This window comes from Microcaecilia unicolor, chromosome 12 (assembly GCF_901765095.1).
Source record: "Microcaecilia unicolor chromosome 12, aMicUni1.1, whole genome shotgun sequence".
NCBI classification, from domain to species: Eukaryota; Metazoa; Chordata; class Amphibia; order Gymnophiona; family Siphonopidae; genus Microcaecilia; species Microcaecilia unicolor.
The window spans coordinates 35,980,469-36,000,358 of record NC_044042.1 but is presented as its reverse complement, the minus strand read 5'-3'; the positions used below and the strand labels follow the sequence as shown (position 1 = coordinate 36,000,358).

Genomic DNA, 19,890 nt, shown 5'->3' with positions numbered 1-19,890 from the left:
AATCAACTAACACTGTTAACGGTTATATGTAAGCCACATTGAGCCTGCAAAAAGGTGGGAAAATGTGGGATACAAATGTAACAAATAATAATAATCATTTGGTCTGTAGGCATGTGCCTAGTTTGCCTAAGCTTTAATTCTGCCCTGCATGCCTGAGTTCAGGGCTTCTTACCAGTTCAGGTACAGCCAGTTAAACTCTTGATAAGATCTGGAATAGTTCAGATGGCTAATAGCCTGCAGGGCCCTGTGAGTGGGGTAAGCACTGCAGGGGGGTGCTGTCCAGGTCGGTTCACTTGCAAAATCTTTCCCTTGCTAACTGAGGCAGACACCTCTGCTGAAGTTACTTAAAAGAATACAACCAGTGCTATATATGTCTTTGGTGTGGGAACAACTTCTCATCCGGGGTGAGCTTGAAGTGAACAACATTCCAATTAAAGAGAACATGTTTGGAGGGAGGTTTGCAAGTGAGACTGGGGAGAAATAAAAAAAATAAATAGTGTAATTGTTTGTTAAAACCTGTAAGTGGTTCAAAGTTTTAGTTTTTTTCTCTGAGCATGTACACTGAGAGGAGGGCATTACTGCAATGATGTGTGCATAATTATCTTATCAGGTAACCTGAGATAGCTACAGCTAAAAGCCATTTCATTGGCTGATGGTTCAAACAGTAGGTTCAAAGAGGAAGTTTAGCTGTGAAGAGCTGGTAAGTGAAAATCTGATTGCTTTTTTTGTGTGTAATTACTAAATGTTTATTTCTTATATATCTCCACCATTCATGATGTATTGTAAGCCACATTGAGCCTGCAAAGAGGTGGGAAAATGTGGGATACAAATGCAATAAATAAATAAATATAAAACATTCTGCTTGGATAGGAAGAGTTTGTGATATGTGAAAATATATTTTGCTTTAATGAAATTGCTAAACTTTAGAGTCAGTGCTTTTTTTGTGTTTGTTTTTAGGTTATGGATTTTGTTTGTTCGTTTTTATTTATTAACCTTTTTATGTCTGTGCAGAAAGTGCCTTTGAGAAAGAACTTAAAAAAGAATCCAGTGCTGGCTTCTGTTCTTTATGACCTGGCAGAAAGGCATCTGCTCACCCTATTGGTAGTTAAAGATTATATACTGCTTAGTCTGGGTGAGAGAGAGATGAAGAATGACAGAAGGGAATGACTGTAAGGCCCACTTGGGTCTGCCCAAGCCTGAAACAGTGCTGCAGAGATTGCACAGTTTCTGGCTTTTATGTGGTTCAGGGGAGAGAGGAGAATCGCTGGACATGGATGAGAGGGGAGGGCAGGGAAGAGAGATTCTCTGGACATGGATGGATGGAGGAGTTGGCGGGGAGAGAGGAGAAATGCTGGTCTTGGATGGAGGAGGGGGAGAGAGAATTATTGCTTTATATGGATACAGGGGAGGGACAAGAGAAGAGAAATGCTGCACATGGATGGAGGGGATAAGAGAGGAGAAGTGCTGGACATGGATGGAGGTGAGGAAAGAAAAAAAGAAGATGCACATGGATGGAGATGAGGGAAAGGGAAGAGAGGAGAAAAACTGCACATGGATGGAGAAAATAGGCAAAAGCTGGATCCACGTTATACCTCCTCCAGTCAATTCCACAGAGGAGGACACAGCTTTTACTTATGGATGTAAGGCAAGAAATGAAGAAGAAAGGAGGAAAGTAAAGAAATAAATGGAAAGGAAGCCCTGGAAACGGAGTTAAGAGAACAGATAGAGAGCAGCAGAATCAGAGACTCGGACGAATATGGATAGAAAAACAAAGTCACCAGACAACAAAGGTAGAAAAAAAATCATTTATTTTCATTTTAGTGTTTGGAATATGTCCACTTTGAGAATTTACATCTGCTATCTTATTTTGCAATGTATAGCAATTTGTTTTCTAAAAATATTGCTGACAATTCCTGTCAGTGTGGCAAGTTGTGAGCGATCATTTTCACAGTTAAAAATCATAAAAAATTATTTGCAATCAAGTATTTCGCAAGAAAGGCTTGTAAGCCTTGCCATCTTGTGCCACATGGGGGGTGGGGGGGTGCCAACTGATAGTCTGCAGGGGGGCACCAGAGACCGTAGGCACGGCCCTGATAGCCTGCACATCTTCCCTGCATACTCAGAGCATTTATTTTCTATTTTTGGTTGAGTATCAGTTTGCAATAGAGTCCTGTTCCACATCTAATGCTTACTGTCAACTTCTAATCCCAGATCAAAAGAACTGATCTTAATCACTTTGCTCTTCCTTTCTTACAGAGGACCACTGCTCAGTGTGCCACATGCATGTCTCATTCACACCCAGGCTCCCAGACCTTTGTGAGATATGGAGATGCTTTAATGAGCTCAGGGGTTGGCCCCAGACTCTTCTCTGGGCTGCCTGAAAGATTATAATGAGCACAGAAGCATGAAAAAAAATTCACAGCAGGGAATAATTCAGGGACAGAAATGAGTCTTGTGAACAACTGTTACACATTCTTTCACCTGAGCAGAAGACCCTTCAGCATGAAGAAGCAATTAAACGAGAGCTGTCATATCAAAATGTTTTGCCAAAATGAAGAAAGATATAAAGTGCAGCCACCACAAGGGTGGGAAATGAGGCAGATGTGTATGTACCTGGTCAGCATACAGCATTAAGGTGAGAGTGGAAGGAACGAATTAGAGAAGTCAGAGAGGCAGGTCACACAGAAGCTGACATTTGCAAAAAGCTGAGCTCCCAAATTTCTGCTCCTAAATTAGGTACCTAGTGCTGAAAATCAGTGCTAAGTACCCGTTTCCCCCCTGAATAGCCTCCTGCTTTTTAGGCTCATAAATTTATGAGCCTAGTGAAAGTAGGAGCTCTAATTTAGGAACTCAACCTTGGTAAATTTTTAAAGGTGCCAATTCAGGACAAAACTAAGGTCCTAAACCCTGAGAAAAAGCAGCCTGACAGTAAGTAAGTAGTCGTGGTGGACTTGAAAGCAAGGCCTCTAGGTCTCTCAGCTTTGTGTTCAATGCAGGGGTAGTAGTAGATATAACCTACTGGCAACTAGGTGAGTCATACATTTGCTAAATGTAGGCAACCCTCATTCAAATCTGATCCCAGCTGTGGCCTTTAGTGAGTTTTGAGGTGGCTTAAGAGTTTAATCTTTGAATGAATCTGTCTACATAAACTAGGAACCTGATATTTAGCCTGCAACAGTCATCAATTTTTAAAGTGCTAACCACCTTGGGCTGAATTTGACCCAGATATTCAATGCCAGGCCTTATCTTGGCACCACCAGTGATTATCCAGGGTCTTGCCTGGCTGCCAGAAGTTATCTGGGTGCTGGCCAATATTCAGCACTGTTACCCAGAGAAATAACCAGGCAAGTTAGGAGAGCTATTTCTGTAGTCCAGGCACTGGCAATGAATATTGTCAGGGTTCTGCCCTCTCACTGGGGTGATTGGCATGCAGTTTAAACCAGAATATGAAACATCACTATGAGAAGACTCAGAACTGTTGAACCAAAAATTTCTTTAATGCAGTACTTAAACAAGGAAAATAACTTACAGTTCAGATGTGCTGGTCAAGAGTTTTTGCCTTGCAAACTGGGAATCTGTTCTCATCCAGCAATCTCTCTCTCCATGCAACAGAGAAGCTGGGAGGAATTCAGCAACACGATGAGTAGCAATGCTGTTTATACTTTCACACTGGTGAAATCTTGATTGTCACAGTAGCTTGAAAAGATCATACAAAAGAATACAGTATAGGCAGTTTCAATTCACAGAGGAGATATGCTGCAGACTAACTTTTACAGATCCGAATGGGGGGGGGGGGGGGGGGGCAACTTAGTACATAAGTACCGCCATACTGGGAAAAGACCAAGGGTCTGTCAAGCCCAGCATCCTGTCTCCGACAGCGGCCAATCCAGGCTTCAAGAACCCGTGACTCCTAACGCAGAACCTTGCATGACATAGCTGTAATTCAAGTTCCTCTTACCCACATGCATCACTTTGCAGTTGTCAACATTGAACTTCATCTGCCACTTGGACACCCAATCCCCCAGTCTCGCGAGGTCCTCCTGTAATCTTTCACATTCCTCCTGCGACTTGATGACTCTGACTAACTTTGTGTCATCTGCGAATTTAATTACCTCACTAGTTACTCCCATCCCTTCTCCACCACCGCCAACTCCAGGCTCCGCTCATTCTGCCTCGCCTCACCATATGCTTGGAACAACCTTCCTGAGCCCTTACGCCAAGCCCCCTCCCTGCCCGTCTTCAAGTCTTTGCTTAAAGCCCACCTCTTCAATGCTGCATTCGGCACCTAACCCTTACCGTTCAGTGAATCCAGACTGCCCCAATTTGACTGCCCCTATGGACCGACCGTTCACTTGTCTATTAGATTGTAAGCTCTTTGAGCAGGGACTGTCTCTCTTTGTTAAATTGTACAGCGCTGCGTAACCCTAGTAGCGCTCTAGAAATGTTAAGTAGTAGTAGTAGTAGGTCATTTATAAATATGTTAAAAAGCAGCGGTCCCAGCACAAACCCCTGCGGGACCCCACTAACTACCCTTCTCCACTGAGAATACTGACCATTCAACCCTACTCTTTGCTTCCTATCTTTCAACATGTGCAGAGAACAAGGCAAGCTAATAGAAAGAGTTCCATAAGACACAGGGAACTGGACATGTGCTCTGAAAGAGCGTATTACTGAGAACTACAGGATTACAGGGATTTGTAGTTCTATGGTACAACCCTATTTAAAAATACAGGCAATGATAATATTTACACATAAACAACAAATAGCCTGTCTCCAAGAAAATGGTGGCAGAACAGTACCCAAATAATCTCCAGGTCCACACAGGCTCCACCCCCAGACTAACTAGAGAGTGCCATGGTGATCAGAGTAGATATTCAGCGGAACTTTTTGGTTGTGTTGCTGAATCTTTGCTCTAGAGCCAGTCAGCCTGATTTAACTGGGAGGAGCCTCTCCTGCCTGGCTAAATGGTTTTCACTATCGGGCACTAGAGGTTTTTCTTGACGGAAAAGTAACCCAAAAAAGGATAGGAATAACTGAGATGTGGCACTTTGTGTAATGCTAGTAAAGACATATACATCAGAATTTCCAACTTACCCAGTTCCAGTAAGGGCATTTTAGGTCAGTCCTTCATTTCTGACAACCATCTCCTGATGCTTTATGGGACGGGTAGCACTGATTTCAATGGGTAGAGTCTGGGGCTACAAATATTTCACTGCATTTAGGATATAAGTTGGAAGCCGGGACGTCTCTAAAATGTCCCTGCTGAAATGGGGCAGTTCTGTTACATGGCTCAGCAGAAGCAGAAGCATTCCAGGTTACTAGATTCTACATATGATGCCGGAAAAGTCCGAGCGAAATAAATGTCTGCCTAAGTTTGTTCTATAAGAGGTGCCAAGGAAAATGTGGCGTAAATACCAGCGCATACATTTATTTATTTTATTTATTTATTTGCTACATTTGTACCCCACATTTCCCCACCTATTTGCAGGCTCAATGTGGCTTACATAGTACCGAGAAGGCGGTCGCCGTTTCGGTTGATAACAAATACAAGGTTATAATGTGGTTGAATGAGATCGGTGTGTATCAGGCACCATGATGGTCGGAGGGAATGAAGATTGTATATTGTCCAGTATGATCATTGGTTATGTGGTGTTGCTGGGTGTGGGGAATTACGGTGGGCCAGTGGGGTAAGCTTTTTTGAAGAAGTTGGTTTTTAGTGATTTCCTGAAGTTTAGATGGTTGTGGACTGTTTTCACAGCTTTTGGGAGTCCATTCCATAGTTGCGCCCTTATATAGGAGAAACAGGATGCGTAAGTGGTTTTGTATTTAAGACCTTTGCAATTCGGGTAATGTAGGTTTAGGTATGATCGTGATCGTGATGATCGCAGAAGGGCATATTCTATAACAGTTCATGTAAAGTTTGGAACACCCATGAATCGCCCATTTCCCCACCCATAACCACAACCCTTTTTGACTCCGCACATTAGAATTTAGGCGCTGTACGTTACTGAATATGCTTAGCGAGTTATATGCATAAATTTTAATTATTGCCAATTAGTACTTATTATTGCTTGTTAGGTGCTGTTAAAAATGCTGATTGGCTTATTAAGCCAATTAAGTTAGGCGCATTGTTATAGAATACTCTTGGATTTTGGCGTGGAATGCTAGGCATGATATAAAGAATCCGGCGGTATGTGTACATCAGAGTATTTTATTAAAGGCAGATATTTTTGTTTATTCAAACTTAATATACTGCCTTTCATGTGTGTGGAAATGTTGCTTTTTTTGCCACCCCCCCCCCCCCCCCCCCCCCCCGTCACCACTCCAACTATTTCTGTCTAGAGACACCACTGCTGCAGATAATATATTATTAATAATAATAATTTTTTTTTCTAAAAGAGAGTCGATCAGTGAGAAATAACTGTATAAGAGAGACAACTTCAGTGATAAGTGTTAGGTACCAGGTGGGGAGGGAGAGTGAGAGGAAATGTTGCATTCTTGCTTCCCTCTTCATCTCCGTTTTCCTCCATTCAGACACCCCCTTTCATCTCCTTCCCCTATCTCGGGCCATCCTACCTTCTCTGTGCCCTCCGTTCCTGATCTGATCCTTTTCCACCTCCTATGCTCTTCTCTGTCTCTTCCTCTCATTCTCGAGATCACCTCTTATTTTCCATCTCCTCCCTATTCCTATGCCCACCCCTTTCTTCCTTCACTGTCCTAATCACTAAAATTCCTTTCTCCCACTCATACACCCCCTCCAATAAATTGCCTACATAACATAAGGAAAATATTCTATTTGTATGAGGTAAACCAAATTTTTTAAATTGTTTAATAGGCACATCTTTGAACATATATGAAAATATGCTGTGCATTTCAAGAAACTTTGCCAAAAAAAACATACACGAAAAAGAAAATTTTATAACGTCAGCTTGTAGACTAATACCTACTATGAGGACTATAGATGTACCTGATTCATTAATGAAAATCTCCCCAGTACTTTCAGTGGGGAACATACTGATACAAACCTTGGAAGGTATTCTGGACTGGGGGGAGGAGAGCATGGGCAAAGTGTGGATGCGGCCTGACCCAGAAGTGAACACTGATTGGTTGACATCATCCTTGGTTTAGGGTTTATTAGATATTTGCTTATCTCACTTGTCAATCAGTTTGATTGATGATGTATCTTATATGCTATTAGAGCAAATATTTGCTATATTTGTCTCAGATTATCTTACATTTTTTATATTTCAACATTTTTATTGATGACAAGTCATATGAACAAATTCAACAATATAAACATATAACGATGCAAAACATGCACTACACGTCGCCAGCATCCCCTCCCCTCGTTGGTTCACCTCTCCTACTCCCCCCTAAAGAGATCTTATACTTAGTTAGCCCACAGTTTCAACATTAGTTCAGTTTTAAGTTATATCTGTTCATTCTTAACTTGAAATATGTCTCGACGACGCCCCCAGCATACCCCGATATCTGTATGTACATGTGGATCATGCATCATGTTCAGGTAGCGCCACTGCTGCTCTCTTCCATCTGGGCCCCGTTCAAAGTCTCTACGTACTCTTCAGCATCGGTCACCTTCTCAAAAAACTTGGTGATCCCATTCTCGATGATTTTGAGTTTAGCAGGGTAGAGCAGCGCAAATGTGATCTTTTTTCGGTAAAGTTGCGTGCATAATGGTGAAAATGTCTTCCGAAGTTGTTGCACGTGTTGGGAGTAATCCTGGAAGCACAATATCTGTTTACCTTGATATTGGAGCTGACGTCCTTTCCTTAATTCTGTCAAGATTAGTTGCTTATGGCGAAAGTTCAGGCTTTTAAAGATGACCACTCTCGGTCTAGATCCATTGTTCTGTTGCGGGCCAATGCTGTGCGCCCTTTCCACGGTAAAGTTTGCTAAATTACTTTCAATCTGGAGCTCCTTGGGCACCCACTCCTCCAGAAATCTTGGTAGGTCTTTATCTAGTATGCCTTCCGGCAGCAGATTATCTTACATTTTTAACCTCTCTTTGCCCTCCCCCCTGTACACCTCTGTGCTTTTAACACCCTTTACCAACTCCTCGAGTGTATTTGCAGCTAGATATATTCTCTTTTGCAATTCATCCACATGTAACAGTTTCTTTCCAGCAGTCTTCTGAGCGCCATCTCCTATGAAGAGCTAATGATGCATTTTCTCATCCCACCTTCTTTAACACCTTTAATTGTACTATTTCTTCCTGCTAATGTCCCTCTGAGATGATATCGTCATTAGGTTAAAAAGAACGAGACTAGTGTTAATTACGTATGCCCCCTAAGTCAGGGGTAAAAATATGAAATTATAACTGATCTGATGCTTGACCATGGTGTCTCTGCTCTCCTGAATGTCTCCATCTGTACGCGGTAACAACATTTATTTGACAAGGAAGGCAATTTCTCATGCAGTGTCATGGTGGTAGCAGCTGCAAATGAAAACACACTTAAACTAGCTCCGACTTTGGAGAGGAATTACATTCTTTTTATAGTCCCACTGGAATCAAATTGAGAGGGATTTTACTTTAACAGTAACAGCTCTGTCATACCTGAAGTTAATGTCTTCAATTTTTTTTTTAACAATTTCTTCCCAGAGAAAGTTCTGTACACATTTCTGGTAACATGTCATCAGTTGTGGACTAATATTGTTGACCTCAGGGACAATATCATGTGTGTTATCATTCTTGTTATCAACTGGCTCAATTGCATGAAAGGAAAAGGGACAGAATAAATTAAACAGTGTTGTATGGACATGAGAAAAAAGAATGGATTAAAAGAGATTGGTTTGCAGTGCCAAGCAATGAAAGATGGAGCAAAAGTGGACAAGTCTGGAAGATAACTAGAAGAGGGACAGTTTAGGATGGAGGCATTCAGAGAAGTTTATGATGGATATGGATGTGCCAACAAATGAATAATTGAGGCCAAGATGCCCCAGAGATGAGCAGCATGCTATAGATGTGATCAGGAGATAGATTGGTGTGGGTGGAAGTGTCTTCAAGGCAGATGAGTTGGGGTGGTGGTGTTCCAGAAGTGGAATGTTTCCCATCACGGGAGAAATTCATGATTAAATAAGTGTAGAGACCTCTAGGGCCTCTACTAAAGTATTATCCTGTGACCTGTATATATCCTCAAAGTTTTCAAAACAAGGGAAGAGCCCTCCTGACCAGTGAGGTAATGGTAAGAGGAGAACCTATTTAGAGAGAAACGGAGACTGGTATAAAACCCAAGACCTAAGGGTGTTGTTGTCCCTTGGTTCCCTAGATATTGTACCACACAGCAATGGGAAAAGGGACTTTGGCTAGCCTAGCCATTGAACCACAAGGAACAGAAGAGTGTTGGAAGTGATGGGTTGCTTAGGACTCTGCACATCCCTGAAAATGTTCCCTGCTTAATGACACCAGTACAATTCTGCTCTTTAGGAAAAGAAGAGAGAAATAAGAGAGCAGCAGGGACCCACTGATCCTGGAAAAGGAGACAATTCACCAGATGTACTTTTGATCTGGGCAAGGAGGGCCAGGCAGCCCGAAGGAACTGTATCTGTGTTCACATCTGAGTCAATTCAGCTCTGAATAAGATTCAACAGAAAGAGTAATCAACAGAAATAAAACAAAATAAAACATGGAAAAGAAAATAAGATGATACCTTTTTTATTGGACATAGCTTAATACATTTCTTGATTAGCTTTCGAAGGTTGCCCTTCTTCGTCAGATCGGAAATAAGCAAATGACCCAGGGGACAGAGACAGACACCTTGAAATCCTGACTGTATCCTTCGAATAGAAAGGCTACAACCCCAAAATAATCTCCAAGAATATTGCCTCTTCCCTCAAAACACCCAGGGAAAATCTGCTACAGTACAAAGAAAAAAAAGCCACAGACAGAATTCCCCTTATAGTGACATACAACCCAGAGCTGGAAAAATTAAGAAAAATCATAAAAGATCTGCAGCCTCTACTCCAGGAGAATGAATTACTGAAAGAGATATTCCCATCCCCACCAGTGCTGGCCTTCCGACAGCCACCCAACTTGAAACACAGACTCAAGAATGGCACACATCCTTGCAATATATCCAGCTGCAAACTATGCCAAAATATTTCACAGGACCCCATGGTCATTCACAAAGGAAAAATATTCAACATTAAGGAATCTTTCACGTGCTCATCTTCCAATGTGGTATATATCATTCAATGTAAAAAATGCAACGAAGGCTGCTACATTGGAGAAACAAGTCAGATGCTAAAGAAGAGATTTAATTTACATAGACACCATATGAAAAATGCTAGTACCAATAAAGATGTCACGCCTGTGGGGCAGCTCTTTACAAAACCACAACACTGTACCAGTGATTTCATGGTAAGAATCCTAAAAGGGAACTTTAAAACAATACAGGAACGTAAGACCTTGGAAGTCAGAATTAGAGAATTGCACGGAGGACAGAAATCCCACCCGTCCCCACCCATTCCCACTGGAATCCAACCCGTCCCCACAGGGAATCGTACCCGTCCCCGCAAGAATTTAACCTGTCCTCACCCACAAGAATTTAATGGTACATTAAAAAGAAATTCCTGTCAGCTCTCTCAGTCTCTGGGTTTGAGCCACAGCACTGCAGGCAAGGAAGGAACGGAAGCTGGAACACTCTGGTACGCACATATAAGACTTCTCTGATTCACTGGCACTGTGTGCTAAGAGATCACCACATGCTCGCGCCAGTAGGTCAGGTGACATCTGATGCTCATGCTTATGTCAGAGCTGAGGTCTGCACATCAGCCTGGAAGCAGAGAGGATTAATAGTAATAGTAAATGACAGCAGATAAAAACCGGATCGGTCCATCCAGTCTGCCCAATAGTCACAATCATTATCAATTCATGATTAAATCAACAATGAATGTGATATTATATACTTGATTACGGTCTTTCTGTGGTGTTTCTGGGACATAGACCATAGAAGTCCGCCTGGCCCTATCTTTATGTTCCAACTGCTGGAGTTGCCCTCAAAGCCCACTCCACTACTACTACTAACTAGCATTTCTAAAGTGCTACTAGGGTTACGCAGTGCTGTACAATTTAAACATAGAAGGACAGTCCCTGCTCAAAGAGCTTACAATCTAAAAGACAAGAGAACAATCTAAAGACAAGTGAACAATCTAGAGGACGAGTGAACAGTTAATCTGATAGGGTGGTGTTAATATATGGCCTATATATATATATGACACTATATATGACACTCTTCAGCTACGGTGTTACATCAGTACACCCTTTTTTTCTGCTTCCCATCGACCAGACTGTTTGCTGTTGGACTCTTGTGCATGATTCTACTGTGTATGGGTTTGGTTTTGTTTCACACTGCCTTGTTTGCTTATACTGCTGACAGTTACCTTTTAGATCTTTGGATCGCATTTACTGCCTTTCCCACTGGCAACATTACCTTGCCTGTCGGAAACGCTATCCTTCAGAGTCTATTGAAACCTCTGCAACTACTCCTTTCCTCACTGATCCTCCTGTTTTGTATTCTACAAGTGTTCCCACTCCTATTAGTAGCTCGGTCCATATTGTCCCCAATCGTACAAGTACTTTTGAGGATAATATTACCTTGCTTGATTTACTACCCACCCCTCCTCCTTATTCTTTTGTTCCTACTAGTGACATTCCTCCTCCCACGAATACTACTGTAGTTACGCCAAACATCACCGTCCCAGCCACTCGTCCTAACTGACTATCCATATATGTCCCAGATTTTACCAGACACTCCTCCTTCTCCACCAGATTCTCCCCCACCGTCGTCTTTAAATTTAAGTGCACACTTGATCCCTGAACCCCCAGAATATCTAAGAGAATTACTTCATCCCCATTGGGACCCTGCTCCAGAAGACGATCCCAATTGGGACCCCTTCACCCGATACCACATACTGTGTGAGCCTTTGTTTGACAGTTGGACATTAGGTCCTAGCCGTACGGTTATACACACTCAGGTACTGTTTGGAGGCACCTTAGGCTTACACCTTGAACAAACAGACGACCTCCTAATAAGACCACAGACTGGTGACGTCGTAGATTTTTGGGTAATTACATACACCGTATTGGGCACTGCTGAGATTCCCATCCTGTTCATCAGAGAGGTTGGATTGGAACCCTTGGAAATATATGGTCTTTTCGAAATCCCAGATCCTACTGAAATAGGGGCTATTAGAATTTACCCCCCATACCCATACATCTCTCGCTAAAACACCAGGGATGTCACCTACCAACATGAAGTGCGTAGCCCTCCTGTTATGTGTGCTCGCCACACCCATGCTACCTGGAACTCAGTACCTAGCAAATTCTCTACCCCAATTTACAACCACTTATGAAATAACATTACCCACAACTAAGGACACAACCACAATCATCCTTGATGTGTGTGCTTACACAATGTGTGGGGAACAACCTGTGCAGCAATATTTGTCTGCTTATGAAGTATACCTGTGTCCCTTCCCCAATTGCGGAAGTTGGGCTCAGGTATGGTGGTACACAGGTTCATGGGTTCCCTACTCCGGTAGTGAGAGCCCAGATCTCAAAAAGAGTATTTCCATCATGAAATTGCGAGTCACTGGCCTTTGCCATATGACCAAATGTAATCAAGTGGCTATCACTTTCAGAGGAGTAACGATTGTTACATACAGAACCTATTCCATAGGAATAGATGCCACAGGTAGAGACCCTATTGGAAAATTCAAAATTGTTCCACCCCCGGCCCAACCTACAGCGACCAATCCCTTGGTACCAACAAAGATCCCAGAAGTAAAAATTCCTTACCAGATTGTACCAATTCATAATTCTAAAGAGTTGGTGGCACTAGAAACAGGATTTGGAGAGACAAACTTATGGCTTGAATGGGCACATTATACTACAAAGAGTTTGAACGTCTCTAATTGTTATTTTTGTTCCCATGCCAGAGCAGAACCAACAGTAGTTCCTTTCCCTTTAGATCTCCACAATGATCCAGACGGATTTTGGTGTATGTTGCAGTTATTGCAGGTTAAAGACGACATAAATCAGTCTTGTCAACATCTTGACGAGCACCACCCCTACTTACCCCCACGGATGAGGGTTCCACTTGCATTCAGGATTCCACATCCTGCTACCAGATATCATACATGCTTGCAACGATATGGGGTTAAAAAGACACGGTTTTTAGGAAACTTAACCAATTGTAACACAACCTTAGGAAAGGGGACTCTACATAACATGAATCTAACACGGTTCTCACAAGCTAGAGCAGACATATGGTGGTACTGTGGAACCCGTACTATCCTCCATACACTTCCTAACAATTGGACAGGCAGATGTGCCCTAGTCAAATTGGTCATTCCAATTATTATAGCATCCTTGCTTCCCCCTCACAGCAGCTCTTCCTCACGAGTGAAGAGAAATGCAATGCCTGGATCTTTTGATGATCGGGTCTATATAGATGCTATTGGAGTTCCAAGAGGGGTCCCCGATGAGTTTAAAGCCAGAAACCAAATAGCCGCAGGATTTGAATCAGTTTTCTTTTGGTGGGCGACTATCAATAAGAATCTTGACTGGATCAACTATATATATTACAACCAGCAGAGGTTTGTGAACTACACTAGGGATGCAGTTCGAGGCATTGCAACACAATTAGATGCCACTAGCCGGATGACGTTGGAAAATAGATTAGTTCTTGACCAACTTCTAGCAGCCGATGGAGGGGTGTGCCACAAGATAGGTACCCAGTGTTGCACCTTTATCCCCAACAATACCGCTCCGGATGGATCAATTACCAGAGCTTTGGAAGGCTTAACCTCGCTGTCACAAGAATTGGCAGAAAACTCTGGTGTTGATACATCCTGGACAGGTTGGATGGACAGAGCTTTTGGTACATGGAAGACATTTATCATTTCAGCAGCCACGACTATACTCATAGTGGTAGCAATTTTTGTTTTAGTAGGATGTTGCATAATCCCTTGTGCTAGAGGTTTAGTAGAACGCTTAATTGAAACAGCAATAATGAAAAAGACAACAGCAGGACAATATGCCCTGTACGAGAATCTCCTTCCTAACACCACAGGAGCTAACAAATTGGACTATCTCCCTCTGAGAAGGACCAATCCCTATGCAACTGTTAGAAACACTGGAGAGATGTCTACAACTGTATAATTAGATAATAGCACATAGGGAAATAATATAACTATATAAAGCTTTATAAGTGATAAATTGTGCAAATGTATGCAAATGAATAATTAAGATACAATCAGTATATAACCAAAGATTTTTGATTTATAGCAATGTATTTACAATCATATAGATAAGAATAAAATAGAACCTGCATATTAAAAGGTTGGAAAAAATATTGTAGTAGTAACTATAAGTTTTAGTAGGATTGGCATAATAGAAGTACTGCCAAGATGATAATTTCACACCGAAAACGAACCACATTGTGCCAGTTGACCTTAAAACTCAGATAATTTGATGGCCTCATAGAATACCTTCTGGAATGGATGGTACCACGGTATGTTAACCCTGGTGTCACCCTATGGGATAGGGTGAAGAGGGGAATGTTAATATATGGCCTAGCTTTGGATCTACCACTGGAATAGTGAGAGCCAAAGCTATGAAGCCTAAAATAAATGAAGAAGTACCGACTAGGCCAAATAACAAGTACATGATTTAATATTTCAGAATCTGTAAAAAGCAGGTCTGAACAAAGAGTCCTGACACAAACTGGTACAACTGTCACTTTAAATCAGATGAACAAAATGGAGTCTATTAGTTTTGTATAGAAGGCTACAGAGGTTATACAGAGTTCTTAAGATGGTGTGAAAAGTATTGCGACACAGACAGATGTGGAACTGTTATCTCAAAGCTTCCCAAAACATGCTGATAAGACTGTGTGGGAAAGTATCATCTCAGAAATCGAGAGCTAGGTACCTCACCATAGACTTCTATGGAGAGTTTGTGTATAAAAGAGGGGACAATTTGCCATAGCTTTGGTATCCGCCCCAACGCTTATCTCAGACGGCGAAGCTCTGTCCGGTTGTACCCAGAATCTATCTGCTGAATGTACCTGATTAAAGTCTGATGTCTGTATTTGTATCAACTTGAAGACTTGTCTTTGGGTAAGAAATAAAATGTATCTATCTATTTAAACCTATCTCTGTCTTTATTCTATCTTCTCTTCACCTTACATTTAGCTTACAAGGCAAATCACATACACTCACTCTCTGGAGAAACTTAGACAGAATTTTAATAGGCATTATCTGGGAACATAAATGGCCCAGAGTATACCTAGATCCAGGAAGACAGAAAGCAGTAGTTATGGGAATTAGAATTCGATTACAGCCCCTAATGCAAACCCAGAGCAGACCTCCTTGTGATTGGGTGACAATGGAGGTTGGAGAAACCATACAGAATCTGTTAGGTAAAATAGGTATCTTTAGTCCCCCGTGTGATCTGGAGTCAGAAAGAGGTCCAAGAGGGGGAAATTAAAACAGTGGATAGATTGGAGGACGAGTGAACAGTCTATTCATCTTCTCATTTGCGGGACACAGACCGTAAAAGTCTGTCCAGAACTGTCCTCATGTTCCAGCCACTAAAGTTGCTGTCTAAACCCTTTCCAGCCCATCCAAAACCAGATTGCCATTTATGAGACACAGACCGTACAGGTCTCCCAGTATCGGCCCTAGTTCATTACAGCCAGAGTCACCATGTAAGTGTTATGCAACACATCCACACACATGCAGCCCAGGGGCATATCTGCGTGGGGCCACAGGGGCCTGGGCCCCCGCAGATTTTGCCCCGGACCCCCCTACCGCCGTTAACCCTCCCTCGCCTACCGCCGTCACCTACCCCGAGGTCCACTTCCTCCGGCTTTTTAAAATATTGCTTCAGCTGGTGGGGGACACCAACCCCCCGCCAGCCCAGCCGCGATCTTTAACTTTTTCATCCTCGTCGTGCAGCGCGCTGTGAAAGCTGCATGCATCTTTAGATCCAGTTGGATGGAGTCTGACGTCGCAGCACGTTGTAACGTCAACGTGCTGCGATGTCAGACTCCATCCAACTGGATCTAAAGATGCATGCAGCTTTCACAGTGTGCTGCACGACGAGGATGAAAAAGTTAAAGATCGCGGCTGGGCTGGCGGGGGGTTGGGGTTCCCCGCCAGCTGAAGCAATATTTTAAAAAGCCGGAGGAAGCGGACCTCGGGGTAGGTGACGGCGGTAGGCGGGGGAGGGAGGGAGTGTTAACGGCGGTATGGGGGGGGGGTTGACGGGGGGGGGGCTATAATGTGCCCCCTCACTCTAGCCCCTGCCCCCCCTACCGCCGAACCTCAGATACGCCCCTGATGCAGCCATTTAAGTTTTTTATAACTTCCATTTTCTAAATAGAGATCCTCTGTGTTCATCCCATGCCTTTTTGAATTTCGCCACCATTTGTATCTCTACCACCTCCTTAATGGAGGCTGTCCACATCTGTGCTGTTAAAGCAAGGAGGGAGGAGGAGGAGGAGACAGCACTCAAAGAACTTGGTACTCGGTAGGTGAGAGGCTGGCGCAAGTGCAGCATACACTTCCACGGGAACCCCACAGGAACTGCTTCCATCCCCATGGGAACCCCACAGGAACTGCTTCCGTCCCCACGTGATCCCCGCAGAACTGCTTCCGTCCCCACGGGAATCCCGCGGGTTCCGCGGGATTCCCGCAAACCCCATTCCCGTGCAACTTTCTAGTCAGAATGATTAAATATTTTGACACCCACCAGACAGGACTTAACAAAGATCTGGGTTTTCTAGCCCATTATAAACCATAAAATTGTATTGCTTTGACACCCTCCTGTCTCTCCATGCATATCTCCCTGTTTCCCACCCCCATCCTGTTTGACTGTCACTGAAATGCTTTGATGTTTCACTCATATATACTGTCATCTACCAACATTTGCTTATTTCCGATCTGATGAAGAAGGGCAACCTTTGAAAGCTAATCAAGAAATGTATTAAGTTATGTCCAATAAAAAAGGTATCATCTTATTTTCTTTTCCATGTTTTATTTCTATTGATTACCTTTGAAAGTGGACTAACACGGCTACCACACCTCTCTACTCAAGAGGAAAGAGTGAAAGAGGAGTCTTCTGGGGACTAAAGAGTCCTTAAGGAATTAAGGAGGCAATTTCATAAGTGGTGCCTTATTTTAGACACTTCAATGCCACACTGTGAGAGCTTATTGCCCATATTCTGTTATACAACCCAGTCCTTGGGACACACCCAGCAGTCAGGTTCTCAGGATATCCACAATGAATATGAATGAGATAAATTTTCATGCACTACATCCATTGTATGCAAATCTATCTTTTGAATATTCATTGTGGATATCCTGAAAAACTGGCTGGTTAGGCGTGACCCAAGGTCTGGGTTGCTAACCCCTAAGTTACAGCATACTAGTGTAACGCTGTATCAGCATGCCTTTAGGTGCCCACAGTTGTACCAGCCACAGACCTGGTGTAAGCACAGGTGCCTGAATGCAGCAAGGGCACATGTAACTTGCCATATTCTGTAAGTTGCTTGTGCAAGTGGCAGCCCTACCCACGCCCTTCCCATGAGCTGCCCATGTGAATGCCCCCTTACATTTGCATGCTGTGTCCCTAGAGAATAGCACCCACTTGATTTACTACCACTTATGCACCTAAGTGCCAGGCGTTCCCAGTGCTTACTTTTATGTGCATATATTCCCGTGGCATAAAATACTCTCTTACATCTCAAGCTGTTTATAAAATCATTCCTTTATTTTATTTTTCCTTTATTTATCTGACATTTATATTCTACCTTTTCCATTTGCCTTGTGTAAGGAAGAATGGAGTTATTTTTGAAGTGCTTAAGTGTGTCTCCTTTGCCAGCTGCTCTCTGTCATCATATCCCCCTCCTCAATGTCTTCCCTGCTTACTGATACCTAGTAAAATCTCTTCTTTTTTTTTTCACATTGGAGATAGGGAAGGGGAAAAACTGGACAAGAGCACACTGGCTAGCCACCTGTTTCTGAAGAAGGACCCTTGCCTTTATAACTAGCTGAGGAGGGGGGAGCTGAGCCCCCTTCCATGAAAAAATGCTATTCATGGACAGATGTTGAAATTCCAGCTGTGCTTATTGGCCACTTGAACCACAGCAAGGGCTGCAATGATCTTGAGAATTTTGCCAGTATCTCAGAGCCTGTCCTTTTCCACACCAGTGTGAAATCTCTGTGTCACGGATATCTTGAGGTGCGGAACAACTTTTGTAGAATCTCTGTCATGTGCAGCTGGTTTGTTTGAGAGGTTAATGTCAGTCCAAAGTAGGTATTATGGCACATTCAGTTAGACAGCATGTGGTAAATAAAAGGGAAGGTAAGAATTCCTTGTTATTTACCAACTATCCCAAATCCTCATTTGCATATGGCATTTCTTCATTTACATGAGCACACACACATATTTTTAGCATGCTCATGCTAACCTCTTTCTGAATCTACATAGTAACATAGTAGATGACGGCAGAAAAAGACCTGCACGGAACATCCAGTCTGCCCAACAAGATAAACTCATATGTGTATACCTTACCTTGATTTGTACCTGCCTTTTTCAGGGCACAGACCGTACAAGTCTGCCCAGCAGTATTTCCCGCCTCCCAACCACCAGTCCCGCCTCCCATCTCCGGCTCTGGCACAGACCGTATAAGTCTGCCCTCCACTATCCTCGCCTCCCAACTACCAACCTCTCTTCCCCCACCTGCTCCGCCACCCAATTTTGGCTAAGCTTCTGAGGATCCATTCCTACTGCACAGGAATCTCTTTATCATGTCATGCTGAATATCCATGGTTTACGGCTAGCTGCTAACCGACATGACATAGCTGGTTAGGCATGGATATATAGTGCCAAACTGCTTATGTTTAGCAGTTAAAATAGGCTGCACAAATAACAGGCCTATCTTTAACCGCTAAGCACTTAGCCGGTTAAGTTGCCGCAGTCAAAAGTGAAACGGATATGGGCCAGCATAGAATATCTGGTCTGAGCGCCAGCGACGGGCAAGTCAGCACGCAGCCCAACACTGGCTGAATAGCAGAGGGATAAGCTGCATATAGGCAAAGGCATCCGTATGAGGCAGAGAAAATTCTCTCTGCAGCTCTGAAAAGGTTTTCATAACCACCTTCACATTAAGTTCATGATGCAAATAGCAGATACCTTTTCCATCCCACTCCTGAAATGTCTTAAAAAGGAGAGCGAAATGTTATAATAAAATGCCTGCATAGATGCTAAGAAAAGTGAGCACCTATTTTTCATTTTAAAGTACTAGCTAACCATTTTCGAAAGAGAAGGGACCCCATCTTCCGACACAAATTGTCTCTCAGGGCCGGCCAAATCGGCATAATCGAAAGCCGATTTTGGCCGGCCTCAATTGCTTTCCGTCGCGGGGATGGCCAAAGTTCAAGGGGCATGTCGGCAGTGTACCGAAGGCGGGACGAGGGCGTGGTTAAGAGATGGCCATCCTCGGCCGTTAAAGGAAAAAAGAATGGTCGTCCCTGACGAGCATTTGGCCGACTTTACTTGGTCCCTTTTTGTTCACGACCAAGCCTTGAAAAGGTGCCCAAACTGACCAGATGACCACCAGATGGAATCGGGGATCATCTCCCCTTACTCCCCCAGTGGTCACCAACCCCCTCCCACCCAAAAACAAAATGTTAACATTTTTTTCCAGCCTCTATGCCAGCCTCAAATATCATACCCAGCTCCATCACAGCAGTATGCAGGTCCCTGGTGCAGTTTTTAGTGGGTACTGCAGTGCACTTCAGGCAGGCGGACCCAGGCCCATCCCCCCCTACCTGTTACACTTGTGGTGATAGATGGGAGCC

The 19,890-nt window shown here is 43.2% G+C and overlaps 1 long non-coding RNA gene across 1 annotated transcript; it reads right to left on the bottom strand.

The window, feature by feature from the left end:
- Window positions 1-591: 591 nt before the first annotated feature.
- On the bottom strand, window positions 592-14,557 carry LOC115482044. The gene is made up of 4 exons (XR_003944030.1): window positions 14,460-14,557; window positions 6,324-6,328; window positions 3,016-3,025; window positions 592-602 (listed from the first exon to the last, which is right to left on the bottom strand). It is a non-coding gene; the product is annotated as an uncharacterized LOC115482044 (long non-coding RNA).
- Window positions 14,558-19,890: the final 5,333 nt, after the last annotated feature.